This window comes from Poecilia formosa, unplaced genomic scaffold (assembly GCF_000485575.1).
Source record: "Poecilia formosa unplaced genomic scaffold, Poecilia_formosa-5.1.2 Scaffold71, whole genome shotgun sequence".
NCBI lineage: Eukaryota > Metazoa > Chordata > Actinopteri > Cyprinodontiformes > Poeciliidae > Poecilia > Poecilia formosa.
In genome coordinates, this window is record NW_006800010.1 from 1,550,104 (window position 1) to 1,569,951 (window position 19,848).

General features: G+C 36.4%; 1 long non-coding RNA gene across 1 annotated transcript in view; it reads right to left on the bottom strand.

Annotated features, from left to right (window-relative positions):
• LOC103140454 (uncharacterized) overlaps positions 1–14,603 on the bottom strand; it is a 31,871-nt gene extending 17,268 nt beyond the window's left edge. Inside the window, exons 1-3 of the long non-coding RNA XR_476507.2 lie at positions 14,293–14,603; positions 13,664–13,735; positions 10,786–10,845 (exon numbers count right to left, since the gene is read on the bottom strand). This is a non-coding gene — a long non-coding RNA (uncharacterized LOC103140454). The remainder of the gene's footprint in view (positions 1–10,785; positions 10,846–13,663; positions 13,736–14,292) is intronic.
• Positions 14,604–19,848: the final 5,245 nt, after the last annotated feature.

Genomic DNA, 19,848 nt, shown 5'->3' on the forward strand with positions numbered 1-19,848 from the left:
AAGTAGCCAATGCCTAGCATTGCCAGTTTCCTACCTGACTGTGCACTGATAGTCAGCTGACTGAAAGAGAGCTACAAAATGTTTTCCCTATGTTGAAAGAAAGACAAATTCAGTTGTTTGGAAATATTAATAATACGACAGAAAATCCCAAGAAAACTAAAGGAGTACCAGTTATCACTCATATTAAGGTAAGACTGCTGTCGAGTTACAGTTGCATGTTTGTTAAACAGCTGTAAGTTGGTTCTGTTACTCTATAATGAGCAGAATGTCAAAATATGACATTCTGATTTTATTCTGAGCAATTATTGTTTTAATTGATATCTAACTAACAACCAAGGTAACATTTTGACATTAATATGTAACATGCTATTTCAACATCTCATTGTGCTATTTTATTTTAGCATCAGTGAGAATGATGGTTGATTTTCTTCTGTTTTGAAGAAAACAACAGGTAATAAATACTGTTTCCAAAGTAAAATAAAATAATATGCAATATGAGCAAACCAAATTCCATTGAGCTTTCTATGCCTTTGCACCATTTAAAAGTAAAACATAGTTCTCTACGTACTCAGGTGACTGTCCTGTTTTGAAATTCATGAACTGTTTTGCATGTTTCTCTTCTGCTTGAATAAAACAAAGTGGCAGTGTAAACATATTTGGTGCAGTTCCAGCCAAAAATGAAGCAAACCCAAGCACTGGCATACAGTACTATCTGGGGTATAGTCCCACACCCTTCTAAAAATGTCCCCAAAAAAACCCACACATTTTAAATTTGCACAAAAAAGAGTTACGAGAAGCACAAAAGCTCCTCCTGCAGATCAGAATAAAGACGAATACCTCCAAGTTAATCACACAGCAGAATAAAATCTTCAAAACAAAGATCCCTTCCACATATTTCTTCCTTTGTTGTCATCTCACTGAAGAGTTTCCCCACTTTTTACTGTCAATGCGTCATTATTCAGTCAATCTTTCAATCTTTCCTATTCAGCTTTTAATCATTTTATTTCTTTAGTTAAAGCTAATCTAGTGAACAATAGGTATCTAAAGTCCAACTCACCAAGGAGTCATTGCACATATGTGTGGTGGGGGTTGCACAGATACCAGCTCAGCATCTCAACAGTGTGGAAGTGAGTGCGACATCTAAAGAGGGCAGGTGGTGCCAGTCGAGTGAAGTACATGAGCGCAGTCCCAGTATGTAATGTCTGAACTACATAATTAGATATTTTTCCTTGGCGATCTTCAAATTATGTCATCAGGACTTATGGAGAACTCATTAGTCAGTGTAGCAAACAAACTGGAAATAGCTCTCAATCCTTTGGAGACATGCAAAACGTATTCCAGGGAGGAATTGGAATCGCTGTGTGAAACCAACAAGAACCAACATGACACCTGGCGTTTTACAGCTCAGAGTGGTTTGTTGCACACTGCTAAGCACAGTGGTGAGGAGTGCTTCTTAATTGTACAGATTTGAGTTTACTCACAAAAATCACGTACGGCTGTCCAGAAAATGCTACATCCACTACTGTTTTCTTTTGTTAACTAAATTTGCTTTAAACAACAAAGCAAAGAAAAGAAACTTTGTTCTATTTGAATATAAACTTTAACACCCATTATCTTTTACAGTGTACAAGTATTAGCGATTTCAGAAATGGAACGTTAGTCTCAGCAGAACTATTTGAAGAAATGAAAGTAATTTCATTCAGGTAAAGACGTTGTCCCACATAGAAATAAATTTCCATAGAAACATAAATGTGTAAGATGAGCACCTTTGAAAAAAAAAAAATACAGAACACATTTTTTTTTATATTCTATGTTGCATCTTCAGACAGATCTTGAAAAGAATTGCTCCCTACATCATGCAGTTGATACCAAAATTTTACATATATTGTGCAATAAGATTAGAGCCTTGACTATAATGTGTTAATTTTGATTAATTACATAGACCTTAATATGTTAAAAAAAAATCACAATATTAATCGCAATATGTTTTACAAAGGTTGTGGTTGGAAACTGTATTCATGCATTTCTGCCTGTAAAGCAGGATTCTCAAACAACAGTGATGGACAACAAAGCCACTTCTCCTGCATCACTGGGGATTCATTTTTGCTTCAAAAAGCGATTTAACAGGACGTTGGAAAAAAGCCATTGCTGTGTTCTAGTTGTGTTAAATGGAGCTTTCCTAAAACACTAACTCAATGCATAACATGTTGCAGTCCACAGTTTACAGTGAAAGCTGGCCATTATCCACAGTGGAACTTGGCCTATGCTGACACTGCCTGAAAGCCACTGAGCATTGAGGAAGCCATTATTCCAAGGGACAAATAAAAAACCCAGACTGTAGTTCGCAAATACACACAGACACAAAGACCTTCATTTTTGAAGACACATCCTGTGGTCTGATGGAACTAAAGTGGAACTGTCTGGCCATAATGACCATCATTATATCAGTAAGAACAATGGGAGATAATGAAGGAACATCTAAAGACATCAGCCAGGAAGTTAAAGCTCCAGTTCAGATTGGTTTTCCAAATGGGCAATAAGCATACTGGCCATGAAAATACAAGGACAACAAAGTTAGTCTGAAATCTGACCAGGAGGCAAGATAGAATAATGTATTCTCATATTAAGTTGTATTTAATCAAGAACAGTAACTGCAAAGAACATGGCAGCTAAACAAAAACACCAAGAAGAATGGAATCCAATAGAAACTGGACTCTTGTCTAAAGTTATTTTTTTGAAGGAGGTAAGGTGTGCATTTTGAGACAAGCTGACACCTAGATGGGGGCCCATTAAAATGCTGCTTTGGGGTTGGTGCTGGAAACAGTCTGCTATGCCTCAGCTTTACAGCTAACACAGGCATGTTCCTATCTATGTCCCATTTAAAACTTCACAACAATATCTGTGGTCCTTTCCTGTTATGTTTTTCAAATTTTAAACTCAGAGGTATGCTTTCGTAAAATGACATTTTTTAAAATGACAAAGTCCAGCCACGTGAAACTCTGTCACCAAACCACTAAACAAAAGGTGACATTTTTCTATTGCTTCCTTCTCTGAGTCTACTTTTAATACAGTTCTGCACTTTGAGATCATACTTGGGTTTAGTTATGTGTTTTCTTTAAGATCAGGATCTTAACTCATCACTGTGACCTCCAGTTCCAGGGTTTGGCATCAACCAGAAAAAAAGGTATAATACGTAACATTTGATTTGGTTAGGTGATACTTAATTAACTGTGAGGGAAATTCAAACAAATAAATATACAGTATAATCTCATTTATTCATTCTTTGTACACATTTGTCCTTGCAGGTTCATGAGGGTTCTGGTGCCCAACTCCAGTAGTCACTGGGAAGATGCTAATTCATCCCAGGGCAACAAAGAGTTAACCACTCCTGCATATTTAAGAACAATTTTATAGAGGCCAATCAACCTAAAAGTCATGTTTTTGTACCATAGGAGGAAGCCAGAGTACCTAGAGAGAAACTACACATGCATGCAGAAAGAGCCAAGGCCGAATTTCTTAAACTCACAAAAGAAGAAGAAAAATATAACCTAAAAATTTGTCTCGTTGAGTTTGTTGTATTCTTATAGTAGAAGATGTTGATTTAAAACACGGAGTACTGCAAATCTCCTCCCCATAAAAATATGAGTCATGGTTGTGTTTATTGTTTTTCTTATTATTTAACCGACAGGTTTTCTTTATCTGCAGTGTGTTTGATGCAACCCTGTAATTGGGAGTATTGTTGTTCATGACGGCAGGCAAGTCAGCACAGTCACAGAAATTTGGGCTGCAAACAGACATCAGCAGACATTGACCTTGCTGGGCAGCTACATTTGACTAAATTTAAATCACACAGGCTTGACAGTGGAGCAGACTGTAAAGCAGGCTGGGAGATAAATGTTTATCCAAAGGTTCTCTCCTGTTTCATAGTTGGGTTGTTTTTTGCGAAGAAGAACAACATTTTTCAGTAGAAGTAAAAGTATTTCAATATTTTTTCATGAGAAAAATGTAATCTTTTCTTAAGCTTTTCCAAAACTGGCTTGTGAATTGCTGGTATGTATGGGTAGACTTAATTTTACATCATAATGACTAATTCTGATATTTTGCCACCAAATATTTTGTGCACAATAAACCAAAACACACAAGGAATGCAACAATGTGTTCTGTGTTTCTGGATGCACTGTACTAAATGTTTAAAGTGATAAAGAAGATTTTGATTGGTATTAAATATAAGCCATAAACTTAATGCAAGAACCACGGACATTTCACACTTTATGAAAAACTCTGAGTGCAGATCTCATGGGAAGTTCCATGCCAGCAAAAAGAGCAGAAATGACAACATTCTTCTCTTTCCAGAATTAACTATGCCCCATTAACATTTCTAAACAATTAAATAAAACTCATTGGACACCACATAAGAAAAAGTTTAGCCCAGTTGATATTTTGAGAGAAAACTTCGAGAACGCTCAATCCAGTGCAGCGGAAAAAGAATTTTTACACAGCCCGAGGAGAGAAAACAAATTTTTCAAGTCTTACAACATATGTACGAGCATGTGATAGTCGAAATAAACAAAAAGAACAAATATTTCTAAAAAATAAGGTTTGCTACAAGCAATTAGCAGCAAAAATCAACCAAGAAATTGGTTCAGTCAGCCATTATTCTAATTCGTCACGTGAGGCGTTCTGCTCTCTATGTTTATTTGACGTCATATAAATGAATGCATGCATCAACAAAGTAAAACTTTAGAACTGTCATAAGGCCGTGAAAGATGGAGCAAGAATTTAAGTTTGCATCCAGCTTGTATTAGTTTAGCAATAGTGTTAAACTAGGATGCCAAAGTGCAGGTGTTAGACAATGTCTCCCACCGAGTGCATGAAGCTGTTGTTGAAATGGAGAGCTCCTTCAGTGACAAACTACATCACCCTAGACACACAGTGGAGCATTACCACAGTTACCATGCAGAGCAGCTGTAAGACTTTATAACCATCACTTCCCCCAAAAAACGAAGTAAGTCTTTATAACGTCTTTATAATAGACAACTTGCTATTAAATATATATAAAGGGTATTTCTACTCTGTCCAATTCTATTCTACTATCACTAACCTATTATATGTTGGTTAAGTCAGTCTTTATTCTTAATTGTCGTGTGCAAAATCCAGCAGAAAACTGCATGGCTGATGCATTTATATGGGTCGTAATGTAAATGCATTTATCGACTAAGCAAGGCTAAAGAAATGTCATAAACCTGCTCATTGAGAAAGATGCAAAGAGAATTTAAGTGTACATCCTGCTTAAATTATCTTAGCAACAGCGTTAAGGTCAAACAAAAAGAGAGGCGTTGTTCATTTTACTGCTTCACTAATTTGCACCTTCGCAGTTTTGGCCATTGTGTACACAACTCACTGGAGTAAAGACATCTACAGTATGTACCGTAGACATTTTTAATCTTATATTAGAGAAATTGATAATGAATTCTTATTCAAATTAAAAGTTTAAGTAAACAAACTCAAATAATTAATTAAAGTGTGTTTTAGCAGCGAAGCATAATTTCTATGTGGAAAAACGTATTTAAAAAAAATCTATCCAAACTAAAAGATGTGCAAATTGTTATATACATTTCAAAAGTGTTGGTAACTGAGCTTTTTTCAATGAACAACAGCTATATTAAAACATTAGTGAATAAATTTGTCTAGTTAAAGCTTGCGAGAACTGGTGTAACATCTGCACTTTGGAAATCACACCTTGTCCTCACTTTCAAAGTGACATGTGCTCTGACCTAAGAGTCTAAGAAAACATTTTAAAGAGGGTAATTAGTTACCAGTTAAAGACAATAATTGCCTATTGATAAAGATGAAAGGACTCTAAGGAAAACAATGTGGAAATGGGCTGCTACCATTCACATCGCAGTCGGATGCCAGAGGTTAGAAGCTAAGTCCTGCTGATAGTCTCAAAGGGCAAAATGCTGAGCACTGAGAACTTCAGTGTGACTGTTTGGAGGCATAGCCACAGTTTAGGCGCACAAACATGAAAAATATCAATTTCACATTTGGCTTAACGCTTTCACACTTTGTGTCATTGACACCAAGAGGGAAGGACTGCGGAAGACAAAACACAGCTCCTGGATAAGGATCATGTTAATGCCTATCAATTAGGATCAAAAAGGGATTAACCGGCATGGTTGCAGCGGTGGGATGGGAGCCCGTGCAAAGTCACTGAATGCTTGGGGTCGCACCCCCGACTTCATTAGGCCTGACCTTTCCATGCCATTGTGTGACAGCAGAGACCCTGCAGTCGATGGGTGCAGCCTGAGCCACCTCAGAGGGCTTTCTGAGTCAAATATGAGACACGCAAAACTGGCTGTTTGAGATCAGTGAAATATGAAATATTCCCTTTCAAAGTCCAGGGAGACTTATTAGGTTACTGCAACTTAGTGCAGGTGGGTATTTACTCATCAAGCCCCCAAGCTTCTTGCAAAGAAAATCATTTTCTTTTCTCACCTTGGAGAGAAGTGAGATTTACTAATTAGTCATGGCGCAGCCTCCCCTGAACTATGATGTACCGTGGGGATGACGAGCTCAACTCTGCCGTGCTGTCTTAATTCACAAAAAAAAGGTCAAATGGCTAAAGTGAAAGCAGGTATTCAAGGTGTGTTGGAATAAGCCCCAATTAAAGAAAAATGCAGGCAATACTGCCAATTCTCACAAGTCTGACTTTGATGGTAACTTTGAGCAAATCCCCTGAACTGGAGGTGTGTATGTGTGTGTGTCAGGAGGGAGTTGATGCTCCTGTTAGAAAAGCATTTCAAATATTTCCCTCAGAATTCGAAAAACTATAAGGAGAACCCTAACGTCAGTATCAATGTGCTTCCTTTCCTAGAGATCCGCAAATATCTTTTTTTACGATGTAGCGTTGAAAGATTTATCGATTTCTGTTTTTTTATAAGCATCTGATTAATGTTCATTCTTTCCAATAACAACAGAATGTTTGTTGTTGTTATTTTACCAAAAAGGTTAGTCCATCAGTATGACTCTAGTCAAACCACAGCACTTTCATTTTGCTATAAATTGCTCTTTAAGTTTGAAATGTAATGTTTAATGTGTTGTGCTGGAACAAAACAAAGTCTATTAAACTTAGGTACTGACCAATACTACTACAGCTGTTAGTGAAGTATAAAAATGCTGAGAGTATTTTGACCAACTCTCTCCCTTTTTTGCTACGAGAAATCTGTGTAGTTTTTTTTTTTTTTTTTAAACTCCTTTCGGGTTATGGTATTTACACCGAATAAGTGGTTAAGTGAAGACTAAACTAGCCCCTAAAGATATGTCTACCACTTGTTTTTTGTTCTAAAAATCTGATGGATTCTTATGATTTCTAATCAAATAAAAATTTGATTTTATTCTACTGACTATATAAACCCATTAATCTGGTCATGATCATTTTCAATACTTTAACATCAGATGTAAAAATGTGGTGGAGAGCAAAAACATCCAAGTTAAGTGATACACTTAATTGATAATTAAGTGTATCAATTCCAACCAAAACAGATAGTATCATTTCATCAATTAAAAAAAAAAAATTGCGAGTCAAATTTTTTGTCAACTTTTTAAATCAATCTTTTATTGACAAAGCAAACTATTTATACATAGCATGCTTGTTATTGTGCTTGAAAGCAATACATTCTCCATGAAACACTACAGCTGGCCTCTGTTAGACTCCAGGGTGCTGGAAAATTGTATACTGTACAGTCTTTCTTCATTTGAAAGACATCACTCCAGCTATATCTTTTGACTTAGTAAATACCAAGAACTCAATAAAACATAAAGACTTTTTAACGTTAGCAGAAGTTTGTCTGAGACAGGGAGAATATCTTGCTGAGAAGAAACATTGCAATAAACAGTGCTCTTCCTGACTTTGCCAGCCTTCCTCGAGTCGTTTAAATGCTTGTGGATGGGCATGTTGCTTGTTAAAGTCAGGTCAGATTTGAAGATAAATGAGAATAGGGAGTATTTTGCTGAAGCTGTCACCGCTGCAGTTTTTTGGCAGAAGGGAGCGGACATGCAACACGTGCACATCTGAAGAGTGGCAGGATCACAAACAGTGCAACGACAGCGGGGCAAACACCCAACATTTAGACTGTTGACAGCAAAATCACTTACCTTTCCAAAACGCTCGAAAATAGCAGATTACGCTTGCACTATAATCAATGTAAGAGCGACATGCTGTAATTAATGTGGTCCTAATATTCATTAATTATTTTGCGGCTTCAGCAGAAAGACAGAACCTGTGGTTAACCAAACAACAGTCAGATGTTAGCTCAAGATGACTTTAAGGAGCGGAAATTGTATTTAGAAAAATCCATCTGATAAAAAAATATTTTCAAACATAAACTGTTTGAAAACGAGAAGCGCTAAACAACGAATATTAGTTTAAAAAAAGGGAAAAGAAATCAGTTAAAGAGCAACAGGGCTTTATTCTCTGCATATTTTTGTGCTCCAAACAAACTTAAATCCTAAATCGCGTAATGTTTTCAATAATACAACATTAAAAAACATAAACTGAAACTATAAAAATGCATTGAAATGAATGTGGTGGAGTTATCTCCCATTCTTACAAAAGCCAAGAAATTGTATGTTTAATAAGGGAAAAGCTGATTAGTATGACATTAAGCTATAAGTTGGGAACATGGAATTCCTGCATATGCATGATCCCCAAAAATTTGCTTTTTCTCTCACTTTTTGCGTGACTGCAGAGAGGAGATTAAACTTGACGTTATGGACAGCCACTGTTGTGCTACGTTGCATCAGAACCCAGTCTGGCTTTCATACAAAGTCTTAACAGTGGAAGAAAACAAGAAGGAGGGTCTCCTAAACTTCCACATCACTCAATTAAGTTAGATTAAATCACAGTCTACTGTATTTTCCACAAAATCTTGATAAGGCCTCTTTTTACTTCAACGTACATTCCCAAAATAATGCAACCTCGTTATCGTTCAAATCTTTAATTTTTAACGATTGAAACCTAACACACAAATAGCATCACTTAGTCGCTGTGTTTTCTTTGAATTTAAAAAATAAAAAACATTTAATATGAATCAAATATTTTGGGAATTAAGTAATTAGATTTAAAATGAAAATAAATGCATAAATATGAGCGCATAAATCTGCAAGCAAAAAAAAAAAAGATATGAACCGTTAATAAATATGGCAATATATCTTAAAATTTTATACTGGGATACTGAACGATGAAATGATACAATATTTCTTTGTACATTTCTGACACATGACTTGCTGCACTGTTAAAATCTATTTTATTTATCATGTAAATATTTTTTTTAATTTAAGTTTTTTTTAAAACTGTAAATCAAAACTTAGCTACAGTTAAGGAAGGAGTGTTTTATACTGGTTTAGAAAACTCAAAATAAAAGAAAATTCACAATCAAAGTATTTTTTTTTAGATTTAAAGGGCTCCTTTAAAAACACTTAATTTAATTAATTTACATATGACTTGTACGTTTTATGTAATGTAATTAGTAAATAAAAAGATGCATGGCATATATTAGCAATCGATTTCATTTCATAACAACATGTAATTGCGATATATAATAAGATTTAAATACTGCTTCGAAATGTTTGAAACTTTCATTTCTACGTATTTTAATTCATTGTATCAAATGTTGCATAGCTTATATAAGATCATGTTTAAAATTCAGAAAATTCACAAAGGTTTTAATTATAACAACGTAAAATAAACATAATTATTTGTGCTGCTGTCAATAAAAATAAAACTTATAAACTATTAACCACATTTCTATTAATGCATCCGTTCGCGCATAATTGTTTTTGAAATATCTTCTGATGAAAAGTTTGCGTGGTGCATAAAAATTGTAGGATTTTCTTCAAGGGCTTAGGCTGCGAGTTCAGATTCTTCTCTCTAAAAGCTTGAGTACAGTTTATCTCAACTGCCACAAAGTAAAATGGAAGCTGATGGCTTTGAGATAAAGGCTAAGACCAACCCAGGGTCTCAGTTGCGCAGTTGTGGGCCCAAGCAAGTGGACCCAAACTTTGCCAGACTGCCAAAAGACATTCTGAAGTACACACAAGGTATTCATTTGAAATGTCCCACGACGGCGTCAGAGAAGACTGCGTCATCATGCAGCAAGAACTGCTGAGATAAACACGCCACCATTTCACCAGGCAGCGACTGTTGCTGCGGATGCTTTTCCAGAGGGCCGTGCTTTGAAACGTGCTTGGATTTAACTCTGCTCGTGCTCAGAAATAGACCCAGAAAAATCCTTTCATTAAACCTCAGGAAGCATTAGAGCCAAGATGAAAGCCTGTTTTTCACCAGACATCGTCACGATGTTGGACCTCATGACCTCACTGTGGGTGGAGACAGCAAGCCAATAGAAAACAAGGGAGGATGCTTCGGAGTGCTTTCGGCATCAGCGTTTTTCAACCGAGCCTCAAGTGAAAGCTACGAGTTTCATATCCATGATTATGTCATGAAGAGATCAAAAAAATCACCCTTGATAAAAACCAATCACAGTTGAGAAGTGAGCGATGGCGACGGTGCTGATTAGTCAAATTTTCAGCTGTGCAGTGTACAGAAGCGGCATTGCAGTTCCAGAGCTCGACCTCTGCAAACACCGTTGTGTGCCGCCGAGTGATATTTCCCTCAGGCAATCATATTCAATAGCTGTAGCGCCGTAAAGCCTTCCTAGAATTGCTTTACTCCATTTTAAATTTACCCAAATGTGCTTTAATGAAAAGGTCAACGCATGATCTTACCATTTGTTGACAGGAAATCATAACTGTCAGTGTCAGCTGACAAGAAAGCCAAGAAAGCAGCTGCAAGAAAAGCAAAAACATGGATCAGCTGTGAGAATGAACTGCTAGCAAACAAGTGTGAGACTGTGTGGAACACTTGGCTGTAAGCACAAAAACAAATATTTACAAATAAAATATTTTTCGCTGTCATTGTAGCGCTGAATAGTTTAAAACAACCTAAACTATATATATTGTCAGTCTGAAAAATAGAAAAACTAATTTCTATTTAAGGTCAGCTGCTTGTTTTCGTAATGATAAATTAAGTTTGATTTAATTTTTAGCGTTTAAATTGTAAAAAAAAAAAGGTTGCCAATGCTTCTTTCTGGAACACATAACATAGGAAATGTATGGAAAATAATTTATGTTGAAGAAATGCATTTCTATAATTTATCATCTAAACAGCAGCCGCATTTATCAGAGAAATTTTTACTTACTTATAACGCAGTTATAGGTTTAGTTATAAAAGTATACATTATACGTTCTGCCAAAACTATCTTTTGTGCATAATTTATTCCCACGAAAAATGTTTAATAATCCACGTTTGCCAATTTATTGCTGAAAACACAAGAATTAATAGAGGAGTCTGAAAATACCTCCACTTTCTACTTTTCTCAGAGAAACTCGGGACCTGTAAAAACTTCTGCATGTTTTCAAAGGCGGCTTCATGCCTCAGTAAACAACACAATCAGCAAGCACTCAGAAACCATTAAAGCAACCAGGACCACAAGAGATTAAAGGAGCTCCTCTGACGGCAGATGAGTATGCACTAAGTAGATGATAATGAAGAGATCTGTCCAGACTGGTCAATGATATGACAAACAGATAAACATCACAGACTCAGTGAGTGGATGTAACTTGTAATGTCAGACGAATGCTCGGAGCACTTTTTTTAAGCCAAAGTTAATTTCAGCTACTTGCATTACTCCCTCAGAAAAGAAAGGTGTAAAGGAAAAAAAAAAACTTTCAACTTTCAGGACAGGCTTTTTTTTGTATTAAAGATGATACAAGCTATAAAGAACATAATTTATTGTATAATATATTTTTTTACAGAGCATCAAGGTTTATATTTACTTCGACGAAACCTACTGTTGTATTCCTCTTCTTAAAAAAAATACCGTAAATTACTACTGTAAATAAAAAAAACTTTGTCCTTAATCACATACCTTCTAATAACAGAATTTTGTAAGTGGCAAATTTGTTAAAAATTCAACAAAATACACACAAATACAGTGAAATTAATTCTGTCCCGCTAGATAGTGGACTCTAGTAGGTCTGGATATCTTTCAATAACCTTTAGCTATAGGTCTTAAAAACATGGGCTAAGTAATCAAAAGAATGTTTGAATTATAAAATTAGCACTTATTGGCAACATTAAATTGTTCATCCTCACACACGTATAATCATAGGCAGAGCTATTAATTGCAAGTCGTTAAAATAATAAACATTCAGATTTAATTTTAAACTGGCTCTGTGTGACACTCCGATATTTAGACACGTTTTTTTTAAACATCCACAGTCAAGAGGACAACATGGAGAGTGTTTGTTTAGTGTTTTTCTTAATAGTTTGATGTCCTGCCAGCCTCTCGCATGCACATAGCAGACAAAATGGCTACCAAGCGTCTCAGATCTGTAGCACTCGATGAGCATGTGAAAGAAAATGTGACCGAGAGCCAGATGAAAATAATAAAACTGTACAGAGTTCAGTTGATCAATGCATGCAACCTGCTGAGAAGAAGAGAAAGAAGCCTCTAACTCGCAGACCAAAAAATATTTCAGTCAGAAATATCGGTTCAAAAACGCAGCATGGCGTCCGTGTGCTCTTTATACCAATGCATTGCAATCCAGTGCAATCTAGACTTGCTGATTCACCATTAGTCTCATGTTTCTATTTTTTAATCCTATCTTTGATTGTACACGTCACGAATGCAGCATTAGAGCCTCAGCAGCCATCTTGCCAAAACAGAGCTGAGACGAGGAGGGAGGAACTGCCTGTCTGACTGAGTCATATGACTGCACAGTCTGCAGACAACTGCAGCGACCGGAAAAAAGTGTCTAGACGAGTCTAAGCTCATCTCAGATGAAGTAGGCTAGCAGCATCTCACACAGATTAGTTGCGATTTTTCCAAAAATCAATGATTTCTGATTATCTATCTAATTAAATTATTTAAAAAGTATTTTTAAAAATTTACATATTTATGGTAAATAATGAAGACCATCAAGCGCATCGTTTAAACTAGGTGAGGTTACATGCTTTCCAGGTTTCAGCAAACTCACAACTTTGCAATTATTTGCAATTTTTTTTTTTTTTTTACTTAATGCTCCAATTATTAGTTTTGGTTTTCATTGTGGACTTTGAGTGTTTAATCTTATCTAACTTAGTCCTATATAAAATCCATGTTTTATGGATTATTGTACTTTGACGCTAAAATCTTAGGATGAATGAGAGAACTTATAGGGAAGTTTTTGGGAGATAAACAATAAATATAGTAAGGAAGACTAAAAGTTTTGATACAGGGTCCAAAATATGGTGCATTTATTATTTAAGCGTTAAAGGCCTTGTGTAGTTTAGGCCAAATTTCTAAGCAGCAATGTATTAGAGCTGCTCAACATATTGAATTGCAATCATAACAATTAATTCACATTCCCCATGCTAGTGATAAATTTTACCAGTTGGATTCAGTTTCATTGGCACTGATGCCTTTCAAGGGCAGTAAGGTGGAATTTAATAACTTAGATCCAATTAAACAATAATACATAACTTAATTATTTCATAATATCTATCTATCTATCTATCTATGGGAGAAAAATATATATCCCTAAAATTTATCCCAAAACAAACCTTTATGTGCTGTTATAGGCTGCCTCGTGCATGATGCACTCATCTTGAACTCCATGGGTGAGGAACAACTCCCTGCAGAGCATAAACAGACACAATAAAGGGAAGCATTTCATAGAGTTCATAATTCATCATGATGTAACAATTTAGGTGCATGTTGCTAGGATAAATAGAATACAGCTTTTTCGGGGAAAAAGACGAAATCCCCAGTGCTTGGTGCTGTGGCTGAAAGGGTTAAAGTAAACGCACTGAAGCCAGGTTGTGCCCCTCAGGTGACTGCTGAGTAAACACAGAGCTCGAGCGCGCGTGGAGTTAATCAAAAAGCCTCGCGTCAGCAAAGGTGCGTCACCTGCGCATCTTCCTGAAGTAGTGTGTGAATGAGGTCAAGTCCCCACAACAACACCGCTATTGTCTGGCATGAGTTGCACAAAATAATACGAACACGAATGCGGTGCGAATTATTTTTTTAACAGCACAAATGAATGGGACTATCTCTTCTCCCACTCTGTTGCGTATGTAAGCAGAGGAAGATGTTGGAGAAAAAGCGCTAAAAAAATACGAAAAGCACTGCTGTAATGCTGCAGCACCCGCTCTGTTAGGCTGCTTGCACTCCAGGGTTTGCCTTAACCTACCTGGGCACAAGGAGCTGTCTGCCTGCTGATGAACTGCAGAAGAGGGGGAAAAAAACTTTGGGTTTTTTGTTTTGTTTTCTAAAGAAGAAAAATAAACATTTCGTCAATGCGTGGCGACTCAAGGCGAAGCGACGTCTGAGGAGCGCAAAGATCCAAATTTCCCAGCAGGCGGCTTCCTTGTAGACGCACAGAGACCCGTAAAACTCCATTTCCAAATTTATCAATTTGAGACAGACTCCAGACAGTCTCCTAACGGTTGCGTGCCTGGTCCCCTCTCACGCGCGTGCACGCGAATGGCGCGGGAAACGGCGGCGATGACAGATCTTCCCCGAAAGGACACCCCGCGCGGCCAATAGCGATAAGGGTTATGAGATGGGGAGCCAATCAGAATGGGATATCAGCGTGACGTCCCGCCCCTCATCCTCCTCCTCGCCCGTCTGTTGACAGTGAGTGCGCTGAATAAAACAACAGTCTGAGTCAAGCAGTTCATTGCACATAGATCTGGGTCACTGACTGCAGCTTATTCACTCTGGGAAAAGGGAAGCGGGTGCATGACTGAATGTGTTACAGAGAAATGATATCATGTTTAATTAACAAAGCCATCTTTATAGATTTAATTTCCTTACACTAGAATGACAGACAAAGCGCCTTACGAAAGTTTTCACAACCCTTGAATTTTTAAAAGCGAATTGGCATTTACATGATAGACCAACACCAATATAACATAGGAGAAGGACAAGAACAGTTTCTCCATTTAAAAAAAAAAATATATATATATATATTAATCTTTTCTGCAAAACAGTATTTTGCTTGTAGTTCAATCAAGAATTTCAGGTAATGTCTTATCAAGCCAGAGCACCTTCTTCAACATGTTTGGTGTGGCTTGGCTTGCGGCAAACACTGACTCTTATGGCATTCTACAGTGGTTTTCTTCTAAGCAATCTTCCAGAAAAGCCAGATTTATGGAGAGCCTAAATCATAATTGTTCTGACAGGTTTCCCCATCTAAATTGTGGATCTCTGTTACCATGGTCCTTGTTGTGGTATGTTTAAAGTTTGTACTTTTTCCATTTTTAGGATGAATGATGCTCATCCCACTTTTTTTTGCATTTCCATTTGTAAAAAACAATTGAAAATTTTGAATCATTTACCTTCCAGCTCACAAGTATAAACTACTTTATATGGGTCCGTCACAAAAAAGTAACTAGTAACAAATTAGTTTGAAGTCTGTGATTCTAATGTGGCAACAACACCTTTCAAGAACTGTGCAGAGTTTTTCTGAGGCTAAATTAGGAGTAAACTCTGCATATTAGAATGAGCGGTAATGTAATGGTTTTACAGGGTTGAAACATATATTTTGGGCACATCAAAGGCCTTCTAAATTCCTTCTGATGTGCATCTCTCTATGTTCATCTACAAGTAAACTGGTCCTGCTTCTCAACAAGTATCCATGTTTTTCAGAAACTATGGATTCGTTCTTTGTTTCTGTCTTGGTTTGGTTTTGTGCCCTTGTCCAGGAGACGCTCAAAGTTTGGGATATAGTTTTACAACCCAGTCAACGTCTCCACAACCTTTTCTCTGATATGTATGCTGTCTTTTTTTTAGTTTGTTTGTTTTCTTTTGTTTTATTTTTATTTATTTTTTTGTCTTCCTGATGCTGTTTGATCTCTGATGTTCTCAAACAAAGTTCTGAGACATTCACAGAACAGATGGTTTATACTTTTAACAAATGAGTGACTCTGAAGGCAGTAGTGTGCACATCGCATCTTTCAGATTTTTATTTTTAAACATTTCCTTCCATGTCACAGATAAGACAAGACAAGACAAGACAAGACAAGACAAGACAAGACAAGACAAGACAAGATAAGATAAGATAAGATAAGATAAGATAAGATAAGATAAGAAATTATATTGATAGGTAGGTTTACCAATACTTTCTGGCAAAGTTCACAGAGTTCAAATTTTCCATTTATGCTAGTGGGGTAACCTTTAACTTCTACCCATTTAGATAAGCAGCTCCCCAAAAGGTTTCATTCACAAAATTAATCTCTTGCAGGGACATTCCGGTCCCATTCCTCAGCGCTAGTACCACTTTTTCTCAGGACAGCTGCTGATCCTCAAGAATTTACATCAAAAACTTTTGTGTCGCACAAAACAACTTCCAAGTCGGCATATAAATTCTGTCAAAGTCTACACAAGGCGTACAGACAAGTTTGTTGTAAAGAAACCTCTGTCCTTCGGATGGGAAATAGCAAGTCTTGTCTCCTTCAGCTTTGTGCCCTTTAATTTGCATTGTTATGGAAAACCACTGGATTTGGACAGAGCACGGAATCATTGAGGTTACCATAATAGAGAGTGACAGCTCCTCCTTTTCAAATCTATTTGGAAGTAAAATCAAAATTCCTGGGAAAGAAAATCCAGGGGGCATAGAAATATCTTTTACAGCTCTGAAAACAGATGTTTTAGGATGTGCAATATGAATTGCACCTGCAAAATTTAAAGTATTAGCTAGTGGAAAACATTTCTTATGCCACAAAAATGAAACAACTCCTGACCTTTGTTGCCTTTGTTATTGTTTTGAAATTGGAAACAATATTTTTTTTTATTGATCGGTTCCATTCCACAGTATCTATCTGTGTGGAATAACTGTATCTTAATATTTGAAAGAAAAAAATGTGTTCAGTCCAACCAGTCTATTAATATTCATAGACTGATTTTATTTTTATTTTTTTTACAGGGAAGTCCCTTAATACCTTCTCAAATTAAAAGTCTTGTGGGTGATCCTCTTCATTGCCCTGCCTTTTTAGATATTGGCCTTGTGGCGCAACAAAATAGCCTCTTCCTCGCCACAGGACCCTATAATGAGCCAATACAATAAGGCTTCAGTTCAAGTTCACTGCTCACCTCTCTTTGGTCTCTCTCAGGGTCTTTGTTGACGTTTGTCAGCCCAGAGGAATTTGGGGGTTAGAATTTGGCTGCAAAAGCCAATGGCAGACTCAATTTTGACTCCCAGAATGACACACAAAAGGGGGAAACGTTTGCTGATTGAAAAACGGTTTCAAGCTGTCAGACAAGAAAAGACATGGGGGTAAAAAAGTTGGCTTATTTAATTGGCATAATGTGACCTAAAACTAAGAAAATATCATTTTTACACTTGCAGCTAATTTTCAGAGAGTATTATAGACCCATTTCAAATCATTTTACAAAAAAAAATGCATAATTTTTTGTTAATATATGGAAGGAAAGCTTTTCCAATTTTAAGCCAATTAGGCATACCAAAATCATTTTTACTTTTTACCTACCAGAATGATTTTTTTTTTCACTTTCTTCCACTTCAAGTTTACCCAGATTTCTTGGTAAAACTGCATCTAAAACAGTAAAACCTGGAAAAAATGTGCTGGGTTTTGAGTTGCTCATCCTAGTAGTTTGCTGGATTTTTAGCCAATTTCTCATTTGTTCCCACATTTTCACCAGGATTGAGATCTGGGCTTTTTGGTGTCTCCTCCCAAATATTGACATTGTGGTTCAGAAGAACAACTAATTTGTCTTTGGGTCGCTGTCATTATGGAAGGGCCATTTGACCCAAAGTTTTGCATTCCTGGCTTATGCCTTTACATTTATTTCCACAAAAGGTTATTTTGTAATCATCCTTTCTATTTTGTGAAGTGCATTAGTTTCTTCTGCACCCAAACACTCCCACAAGATAATGCGGCCACTCCTATACTTCACAGTTCTGAAGTAAATGTCCGTGTTGAGGCCAACAATATAGGTATTCATGAGCACAGAAGTCAAGTGTTTAAAGACTAGAAGCTGTGACAACAGGTTTTTCATTTCACTTTTTACATCTTTTACAGGTGATTTGAATGATTACTAATTGCACAGGCTTATGCAATTAAACCCAACTGGTTAGATTTAGTCACTCTGAATTGGGATAAAATAATAATAACAATATGCTGTGGAGAAAACTGAATATTTGACTTCTAATGGAAGTATATATATTTTTTCCAGTTGATAAAGTCAAGAGTTTGACTCTTTTTACAGAACAAATGTTTTGGTTATTTAGGAGTCAGTTGAAACACTATTAATATTTGATTAACACCATTTTAGGATTTCTGAAAACATCACTTCACTGGATAGATCCAACAGGGATCTATCTGTAGAAATAAGTTTTCCTAATCATCTATTATATATTAGTGTATCTAAATCTAACAAAACCGTTTTGAGTTGTTTTACTGACTAAAACATGAGATATTTGTCTTAGTGCACAACACAGCTGAATTTCAGAGAAACGTTCAATCTCTGATGCATTTGCTTGGGTATTATGTTTCTTTGGCGATATATTTTTTGATCAGTGCAGCTTGTTTCAGTTGAAACATGGGACATAACTATACTGAGTAGAAGCACTAACATTGCTTCTGTGAAAATATGAAAAAGGCATTGGATAGATTCTGTTTTTTATATAGCATATCAGATGTTTAGTGTCATTAAACTAAATTTACCTGGAATTCCTGCAAAACAATTATAATCTCCTTAATTTAGCAGAGCAAACCTACAGACCTGATACTTTATGGGCTTGCAGACAGTACAGTCTATTTCCAATTAAGGGATATAATATATAAAAGATGGTTACAGACCTTTAGCCATTACTGTCCAATCCGATCTTTAGTCACTAAATGCTTATAAACTCTGTGTAGAGGCTTGATTATCACTTCCGCCCCATAATTATCATTCCTGTTGTGCGTGACACAAGAGGCATTAGAGAGGTCAAATGGAAAGGCTTTAGGCATTTAGGCTAGGGGTTTTGCAAAACATCAACTGTGATTGTAGAGTGCTTTGAGGTGTTTTTTCAGTTTCTATCATACAGACCTTTTACAGTGCCTTGTGAAAGCATCACATTTCATCTTGTTACAGACGCAAACGTCAAAGACACATTGGTAATTGTTACAGACCAACCAAAAGCAGTTTCACTTCTGAGGTGGGATAATAATAATAAATTGGTTTTGAAAGGCAGTCACAAATAAAAAAAAGTCTGTAAAAATGTGGTGTGCATTTGAAAGGTTAAGTTCATTACCTGGATATGGAAGGAGCTTGGCACCAAGAAATGTCCACATCTAAACTGACAGGGAGAGAGCAAATCTGGTCTCACTGAGGAGGCAAGACAGTGATTGTTGAAAGAAAGCCTTAAAATGTGTTATTTGCAATTTGCCACAAGCCATGCAAGGAACATCCACAGCAACCGTATGAAATTAGCACTTCTGGTAGATGAGACAAAATATAACATTTCTGTCCGACATGATAAAAGCCAGTACTGCTTTCTCTTCACTATTATCCAAATTACCTTATGGTGGTCTATCACACAAAGCCATACAAGAATACGCTGACAATGTGGTTGCAACATGGAAAAGTGTGGAAAAAGTTCAAGGGTATAAATATTTCAAAGGGCCTATAGGGCCATAGGGCGTTCATGTTCAATCAATCAATCAATCAAATTTTATTTGTATAGCACATTTCAGCAGCAAGGCATTTCAAAGTGCTTTACATAATTAAAATAAAAACA